The sequence below is a fragment of the Elephantulus edwardii genome, unplaced genomic scaffold (genome assembly GCF_000299155.1).
Source record: "Elephantulus edwardii isolate Elephantulus edwardi_28Jun2011 unplaced genomic scaffold, EleEdw1.0 scaffold00317, whole genome shotgun sequence".
NCBI classification, from domain to species: Eukaryota; Metazoa; Chordata; class Mammalia; order Macroscelidea; family Macroscelididae; genus Elephantulus; species Elephantulus edwardii.
Window position 1 is genome coordinate 1,566,272 of NW_006400067.1, and position 9,684 is coordinate 1,575,955.

The following is a 9,684-nucleotide window of genomic DNA, read 5'->3' on the forward strand; positions in this document are numbered from 1 at the left end:
GCGTATATATTTGTCAGGTTCAGCGATCAACCTCACGTTGGCTTCCATTTATATCTGGAATCCCTGGTTCAATCCCTCAGCAGATTAAAATTTTGTTCTCTTGTCTGTAGGTGGGAACAGCTTGCCTGGTCCGATTTGGAGGGATCTTTGTCTAAGGCAACACATCAGCTCCCCATTTTCTAACCCAACGCATCATCCCTGCATTTCTGATCATCAGCACCCCAAAGATTAGGTATTTCTGAATTCTCTAAGGAAACATGGCTCATGTAAGCTAGGAGTTATGCAGCTAACTAAGGTGGAACCTTCTCTGGAGGTCCACGTCCTCGTTCTGCAACTGCAGTAGGAAGATGGGCAATTTCCTCCCCTGTGATTTATACCCTCGAAAACCTCACTGGCAGGTCAGCTGGAACTGTTCTCACTCCAAGTCACTGAGAAGAGTTATTAAAGATAGAAGAATACTAAATCCAAGTTACGGTATTTTCAATCACTGGATATGCATGTGAAAACTGACCAATGACTAAAGAAGACCAAAGAACAACTGATGCTGTTAAACTGTGATGTTGGCAAAGAAGATGCCATGACTTACCTGAAGAATGGATAGATCTGTCACAGATAAAGTACATTCAGGATGTTGTTCCTTAGAAACAGAGATGGTGAGGCTTTGTCTCACTTACTTTAGGTATTTTATTAAGGGGGCCCATTACAAGCAGAGAGACATCTTAGCTGGTAAAGTAGAAAGTTACTGAAAAAGAAGTCCCTCGAGATGGTTTGACAAAGCAGCTGCAAAAGTGGGTTTAAACACATCAGAATCTGTGCAGATGTATGAGATAGGGCTGTGGTTTGTTTTAAATCCCATACTGGGCATCAGCATGTGTATAGCCGGCACCAATACCTAGTATGTCTATATGCATTCCATTTCTTCCTTAACAATGTCCAATTTTTTGACATTCACATTTCTCACATTCCACATTCCAATCACTGTTGTCTGCTCACAACTGCTCCTCCTCCTCTGTGAGTCCCAATCGTAGGGCTTAGCCTCTGGTGACATATCTGCTAGTCTAAGTGTTTTGCTCAAGTGCACATAAGGTTTTCTCAGGCATGCTATTTTAGAAGTCCATGGACAATCCTATAGCATACTCCGTCTTACTTTGGATACTCAGATTTATGACAATACCTGACAGACAAGCATTTTACTCAAAAGAACAGATGAAAACACTTCCCTGATTTTATAGCTAATAGATTTGATATTGGTCCCTCCTCCCCCTTCAGTGCATGCATCCTGGTCTGTCCCCTCCCTCTGCCCTCCCAGCATCCCCTTCTATCCTCTAGCTTCACTCTACCTTAACAGCACCTCCATCCCCCAGTCTCCTCTACTAACCCTGAAAGATATGATAGCTCAGGCCTCTGGCTACTTCAGTCTACCCACTATCGCTCTCTTCTCCCATGAAGCTGACACTCTGGGCAGATCCAGCTCAGTGAAGCACAGGTGACTGATTGATTGGGGCAGGCTGCAAATGGACAAAGGCTGATGGTGGCAGATACCATAGATCAGGGCTGGTGACAGTGGGTCACATGAGATTTCCCCAATTTCTGCTGATGAACCTGCTCGATCTAAACTTGATGAATCTTCTTAGTGTACTTGTGGATAAACTAACACACTGTATCTAATGTTCCCTCCCAGCCGTGTGTAAAGTCAAAGGAAATGGCCCAGGTAAGCTGTTCTGAACAGACTCACTAAGCCACACTGCATATGTACAAAGAGACCTCGATGAATCTCAGTAGCTGCAGTCCAAAGCAAGCCAGGAGCTGACTGTAAGATCATAGACTACTCACAGGCACGGTTAATTACCAGGTAAAGAAAGAAATGAAAACAAGTCCATGAGAACCAAAATATGACCATCAATTTTTCTTGAATTCATTTTAAAAAGTCTTAAGAATAGATTTGATTCAGTGAACACTAATAACTGAAGATCAGACACGTTGTGGAATAACATCAAGGGCATCATCCACAAAGAGAGCTAAAGGTCACTTCAGAGACAGGGAAACAAAGAAAACAAAGAAAATATCAAAATAGATGTCAGAAGAGACTCTGAAATTTTTATTGGAACAAAACCAGGCCAAAAGACAAGGAATCCTGAGATAAAAGAGCTGAAGGGAAGATTTCAAAGGGTAGCTCAAAAGGATAGAAAAAAAGTTGTAATGAGATATGCAAGAAGATGGAGTTAGAGAAAACAAAAGGGAAGAGCACACTCAATTTCTGAATATTGACGAACAGAAGAACAAATCTATCCCCCAGTGGCAGTCCTGAAGTATTCTATAAGGCACCTCTGTCTAGAGGATTTAGACAACATCATGATAGATGGAAAAATGATTAAAACTGTCAATAACTTCATATTACTTGGATCCACAATCAAACCCTTGGTACCTGCAGTCAGGGAATCAGAATATGGAGATGTATTGCACTGGAAAAATTCTGCAGTCAGGAACATCTCCAAATTATTGAGGAGAAATTATGTCACTTAAAGGACTTGGGTGAGTCTGATTCAGGTCATGTTCTTTCTGATCACTTGCTATGCCTCTGGGCAATGAATAAGGATGATAAAAGAATAATTGAAAACTTTGAGCTATTGTGTTTAAGAAAAGAACTGAATAGCCAGCCCATGAGTTGCCAAAAAGACAAACATCTGTCTTGGATAAGTGCAGTCAGAATGCCCCTTGGAGACAAAGATGATAAAGCTGCATCTCACATACTTCAGGCATGTTGCTAGGAGAGGTAATTCTTTGGAGAGAGACATCCTGCTTAGAAAAGCAGTGTCAGCAAAAGAGAGGGAAATCCTCAGCCAGGTGGATTGACACAGTGACTGCAATAATGGGCTCCAGTGTGTCAGGGAGGGTGAGGAAGGCACAGGATTGGACAGGGTTCAGATCTGTTGTTCATGAGGTCACTAAAGGTCATACTTGACTCGATGGCATACAACAACAACAACAACAGCAGCAGCAGCAGTCTTTAAACTGACACCATTGCTGCGGAGCACCTTGGAGAAGTCCTTGAGAGCAGCTTTTCCCAATGATATCTTGACTGCTGGTACCAAGGGTACTGATTGTAACAACTAAGATGAAATCATTAAACATTTCCATCTTCTCTCTATGTGTTTTGATGGTGCTTATTGTCACAGCAGTGAGAATTTTGTTTTCTTGTTGTTGAGATGTAATCTATACTGAAGGCTATAGTCTTTGATCTTATGCAGAAAGCATTTCAAGTCCTCCTTGCTTTCAGAAAACAAGATAGTGTCATCTACATAATGCATGTTGTTGAGTCTTCGTCCGATCCTGATTCCTCTGCGTATAGTCCAGCCTCTGTAATGATTTTCTCAGAACACAGATTGAATAGCTATGGAGAAAGAATACAACCATAATTCTTGATTTTAAACCTTTTTAAAAAAATTTAAATTGGCTCTAGAATGTAGAGATGCTAAAATAAAAGAGAGAGAAAAAGACGACTTAAGAGAGCTGAACCAACATTGCCAAGGGTCACTCAGGAAGGCAAAGTAAAATATTACAATGAACTGTACAAAGACCTGGAGTTAGAAAATAAGAAAGGAAGAACACAATTCCAGCATATGTCATGTTGAAAGAACTGAATAAAAAAGAAATTCAAGTCTTGAGTTGCTATAGTTGTTGTTGTTGTTGTTGTTAAGTGCCGTCAGGCAGTAGACGACTTATAGTGACCTTATGAATGAAAGACCTGGACACTTGTATAACTTTCATTGTTTCTCCATGTTCATTGGGTTTCTGGAGTCAAGCTATTTCTGAAGTGGATGCCACTCCTGCTTCCAAGCTTTTTTTAATCAAGAAGCTCCACAAATACTGTCCACCATGGGTAACCATTATCGCATTTGACACATCAGTGTCACAGTGTTTAGCATCACAGCAACCACGAGTTACCTCTGTACAGCAGATGGACAGACCAGAACTATAACACTTAGAAGAATGTTTGACCAAAAATAATTAAAATCAGGCCTGAGGCCTGCAGATTAGAAACACCCTCCTTTGGCTTGGTAGCCTAACTTTCTATCCCCTAGGCCAACAGAGCTCTCTCTGTGTTGTTTCAATGAATAAAATATTGAATGACACAGGATGTCAGAAGAAGATTGAAGGAATACACTGAGAGAGTCCCTGTATAAAAAAAAGAACTGGTTAACATTCCAACATTTCCCGTGTTGTTGCTGGCATTGTTATATGTATATGTTAAATACACAGAACCAACTCATAGCTGACCAACCTTCCAATGGGTTGTCAGAGGTTATATAAACTGCACAGGAGGAGATTGTCCATCTTTCTCCCACGGATCAGCTGTGGATTTGAAGCATATTCCTTTGGGTTAGAACTGTAGCCACTTACCACATAATCAAGAACGGACTGTACTGAAGGAAGACATAAAAATCACACCTAAGAATTGACAAAAACAGGCTCCAGGAATTGACAGAATACCAATGGAAACATTTCAACAATTCAGTGCAACACTGGAGGTGCTAAATAATTTTTTACAAGAATGTTAGAAAATAACTACTTGGCTAACTGAATGGAAGGGATCCATGTCTATGTCCATTCCAAAGGTAGTTGATCCAACAGAAGGTAGAAGTTATTAAATAACATTATTATTATCACATTGAAAAGGTCGATAAGGTATGGAGAGAAAATGCCTTCCTGGCACACACCTTTCTTGATTTTGAACCATGTAGTAGTATTTCCTTGATCTGTTTTTATATGAAGAATTACCTCCCACCTTTGGAAGCACTTAAACATGAGTCAAAGAAAAAGAAGAAATTAAAGAAGAGGTATTTCAGGACCCAACAGAAGAACAAGATGGTGGGGGGCGGGGGGGGGGAATAAAGAAGATCCTAGTCCCCAGAAGACTGGTTCAGAATGTAGTGAACATAGGACGTGTGAGGGAAAATACGGCAAGTGGAGAGACAATGACCAGTCCTATAAGTGAAATGAATCATACTGAGAAAAATATGAATGGAGAAGAGGCTGGAGTAAGAGTCAGAGTAAGAGCCAAAGTTAAATCATAGTTGAAGCCAAAGTAGAGGGTGCAACCAAGACCAAGATCCCAATAGGAATGTTGACCACAGGGAAAGATCAAAGTTTAAGAGTGAAAGGAATGAGTTGGAGAGTTCCTGTACGCCTGTGTCAGCACCATGTCCAAACTCTTCTCAACGGTTTTCCAGTGTGACACAGTCTATTCCCAGTATTGTTATCTTGATAGCCCCTGAAAACACCACTGAGAGTTGATCTAATTACTGTAACAATCACAGCTCTTCCAACCCCTTTGGCCCAAACCCAGCACCACAGAGGTGACACAGAGACTATGATGAAAGAGGACCTTGTGTGCTTGGACATGTGTGCCAGTGTGATCATGGAAATGACCCCCTGGCTGTTGATGACGTTGCTCTAGCAAGCACGACCCTTTTCCACCCCCTCCCCCCAGGCTTCCTCTTCTGCCACCTCCTGGAATATTAATGCCTCCCATGCCAGGCCTGGGGCCCAGGTCCTGGCCCTGGTCACAATATGAGACTTCCTGTCTCCAAGAACATGGTCAGCCTCCACCTTCTGCTGTGCTTTGCATCCCAAGATCACCCATCCATCACACAGCCAAAGTGATAAACAACCCTGACAAGCCTGGAACAAGTGCAGTGCCCAATCACTCACCAGTGGGCACAAGACTACCTCCTCCTTTGCCCTAGAAACTCCTTTACACAGTAACAGAACAGCAGCCCATGTGTCCCCATGAACGTAGTGCCGCTGCGTCTGAGCGACTTCAGTTGGGAGCACTCCCTCCTCTGTTCGCAGCTCATCTGGTGCCACCTCAAAGCCCCATGGGATCCTCCACTGGGTACCATACCTCAGTCTCCAGCCTCACCCCTCTGGTCCCAGGCACATATGAGCTCGATGGTTAGAACCCAGAAGCTTCTTTTATTACCAGTTCGGGTGGATCTCAGTTGTTGTTACTGATCGCCTTAGAGTCGAGCACAACTCATAGCGACCCTATGAACAAAAGGCCTGAAGCCCCTCTACAGCTAATGACACTTATCAAAGTTCATAGAGTTTCCGGAGGCATGTTATATAGAAAGTGGATGTCCCTTACACAGACAGTTATTTTAAAAAACACAGGCACAATGCCTAAACCTGATTGGTCTAACGTCTGGAGATGTGGATACAAATCCAAGAGCTGAAGATGTTATCCAGACTGAACCACCAGTCCCCATTTCAATGAATAGCAACATACCCAGAGTAGTTCTTGAACCAGATGGCCAAAAAAGAGCTGTGAGCAGTTTAGATGGGCCACTTACCAAAAAAAAAAAAAAAAAAAAAAAAAAAAAAAAAAAAGAATAAGAAAGCCTTGGCTAAGAAAGCAGGGGAATAGCAATCAGGACCAATCAGGATGTCCTTGCAAAAAAATTCAGTATATAAACACTAAATTAAAAGCCAAGAAAGTCCCTCAGGAACTGAACAACATTACTAGGCTCCATGAACACTGTAGCAAGTTTGGAGCTATTAACATCCACATTACTTTTAAGGGTGATCCAAAAGCAGACCTCATTGAGTCTTTCACCAATGAGGAGGCCTGGAGAGCCATTTCTAAAGAACAGATTCATTCTAGTCCTATGACATACAGAAAACAATGAGCAACCAACGCGGCCATCCTCAACACTGCTGCTCCGTCAACAGTAGCTGTCACAGCAGCGTAAACGGCTGCCATGGCACCTCCATCAGCAGCAGGTTCTAGTGACCCAGTCTCCTCCTTCAACAGTACATGGACCCATCAAGAAGATAATTAACAAGTCTGCTGTTAGGGACCTCTCTAAAGTATTCAGGAGCAACGGTGTCTCTCTGGAGACTAAGGTGCGCCTGGTACAGGCCATGGTCTTTGCAATCGCTTTTTATGCATCAGAGAGTTGGACAATGACTAGGGAGGACAGAAGGAGAGTGGATGCTTTTGAGCTGTGGTGCTGGAGAAGAGTACTGAATGTACCATGGACTGCCAGGAAAACAGATTCATCTTGGAGAGGTTTAAACCAGGCTACTCCTTGGAGGCAAGGATTCTGGGGCTTTGTCTGACTTACTTTGGACATGTTGCCAGGAGGGACGGGTGCTTGGAGAGGGACATCATGCTTGGGAGGGTGGAGGGACAGTGCAGGATGGGAAGACCTTCTATGAGATGGATTGATTAGGTGACTGGGGTAATCGGGATGGGTGTGTCAGAGGCAGTGCGGTTGGCGCAGGATACAGCAGGGTTTAGGGCTGTTGTGTATAAGGTCGCTATGAGTCACAAACGACTCGACGGCACATAACAACAACAACACAGACAGCAGGTGCACACGTCCTTAACAAAGTTCCTGTTAAATATTGTCTTGTGGATGCTAGTGGTAACCAGAGGGGCACAACACATTTGCTGGACCAGTTTGGAGGTACTAGAGAGAACTGTCAGATATTTTCAGCACCAACCCATCACAAGATTTACAGCTTCTCAAACTTAAAGACACCTTCAGAACATTGTTCACGCTCTGAATCTCATGATGTCCAAGAGGTTCTTAAAAGGAGACAAGATGCAATGAAAGAATTTTTGTTTTACTTTTCAAAATGAAGGCTGTATAATGAAGCGGACTTCGGGGGAGAGATTGTATAATAAGGAAAGAAATTTTGTTTTATTTTTCAAAGAGAAGAGCGAACCGAGGGGGAGGTTGGGCAGGGAGAAAAGTGCAACAACGAATGAATGGAAATCCAAAATCTCTGTAAACTTTCATTAAATTTAATTAATAAAAAGGGGGAAAGAAACAGGAAGCTATGAAGGTTCAACAAGATATGAGGAAAAGAAACAAGAAAGGTTAGGAAAAGAAATAGAATGTCAAAAGGTGTTAATACCTAAGCCAGTGGGGGGAAAAAAATCCCAAAATCGTGAAACCAGAAGAGAAAGCAGATACAATGAAGACTTCTAAAGAACATGGAGAAAAGATCTCACAGTAGAAAGAGAAATTAAAACTATATTATGTGATCTCTACACCCTCTAAAGTGAAAATGAAGACAAAGGCCCAGAAGGAGCTATTAGACAGTGAACTGTCTTTCACCAGAGGCTATCATCAAAGACACAACAGAGCTATGGAGAGCAGTCAGTTCCAAGTGGAGGCTGCACTAGAGGGTATCTAACCTGTGGGTCGAGGGAAGACCATGTCCTCTCGAGGTTGAGGTCATGTGGGAAGAGAAAGGGGATCACTAAATCACATATAGTAGATTATCGCCCCAAAACACAAACAGTTGGGGCATTCAGTGAAGAGGAAAGAGATGAACCATTTAAGTATCTCTCAGCTGCAAATCAAGGGTCAAAATTCAAACACTGTCAACTACAAATACCGTGGCACAAGCCTCAGGTTCCGTCTATATCCACTGAGACGGAGGAAGAAGAAGTCAAGGAGGAGGAAACTGGAACCTCAGATTTCTTTTTGCATGATACTGGTGATGAAGATGAAGATGAATATGAGTCTCCTTCATGGTGAAGATGGCATGTGTTGTGAACTGTAGTTTTTAGGAATATTGTTTATAAGCACAACTTTTTAAAATTATTTAAAGACATCAATGAGCAATTTAAAAAAATTTCCTTTCAACCAAGTCATGTAAGGACATTAAGTGTACTATTTAAACACATCTCATAAGTGCATGATATTGAAGCACTAAAGGCCTGGTGATTTTTACACATTTGTGAAAATCCACAGGAAAGACATGGATAATCTCTAGAGCCTTATTTGCATACCACTTGTTGATTGTTATTAGTGTTGGAGTCTGGTGTAAATGACAAAGGGTTCTGGAATTTTACTTTGGGTATGATCTGCTGCTAAAATGCCATTAAATGTCAAAATCACATGAATCTCTTAACTTTCAGCTATTATGGATGTATCATCAGACAGTAGGAGATATTTTAATTTAAAATACCCTTTAACTTTCAAAAGATATCTTGGAAGAAAAGTACTATTCATTCATTCCTTTATTCATTTCCTTTTTCTGTGGAGGGTCGCAATTTATATTGAGTCTAAATTATGCTCAGCATTTTTATGTGCTGCAATACTATTTCACTTTAAGACATAACAAACTCTTGTGGTCCAAAATATTTTAAGGTAAAAATAGTTAGCTCCAGTGGTATTTCTTCTCTCATCATATTTACTCTCTTGAACTTCTCCTGCTAATGAATCATTAGTCAGCACTGTTGTTTGGTGAACATTGGTTCAGGGTGTCCTGATTTTTTAAAAGAATTAAAATTTTCAACATGTAAAAGGCTTTCTCAGTTGCTCCTTTTGTAGCCCCATTTCATTCTATTACCTTTTTTTTTCCATTTTAAAAGTTATGGTTTCATAAAATGGTTCAACTATATCTGAAATAATTTTTTCTTTTATTTTTAAATATTTCAGGAATGGGTTTGAGGCTTTGAGCATCAATAAGTGTAGACCAAATGAGCTCTGGGAGGATATCAAGAAAATCGTCCATAAAGAATGCAAAAGATCATTACAAAGGCTGAAAAAGAAGAAAAGACCAAGATGGATGTCAAATGAGATTCTGAGTATTGCATTAGAGCGCCGAGAAGCCAAAGCTAAAGGGAGAAACCAAGAAATCAAAGAGCTGAACAGAAAATTT

At 41.3% G+C, this 9,684-nt stretch overlaps 1 pseudogene; it reads left to right on the top strand.

Annotated features, from left to right (window-relative positions):
• The first annotated feature begins 4,767 nt into the window (after positions 1-4,767).
• On the top strand, positions 4,768-8,555 carry LOC102855750 (annotated as a pseudogene).
• The last annotated feature ends 1,129 nt before the right edge of the window (positions 8,556-9,684 follow it).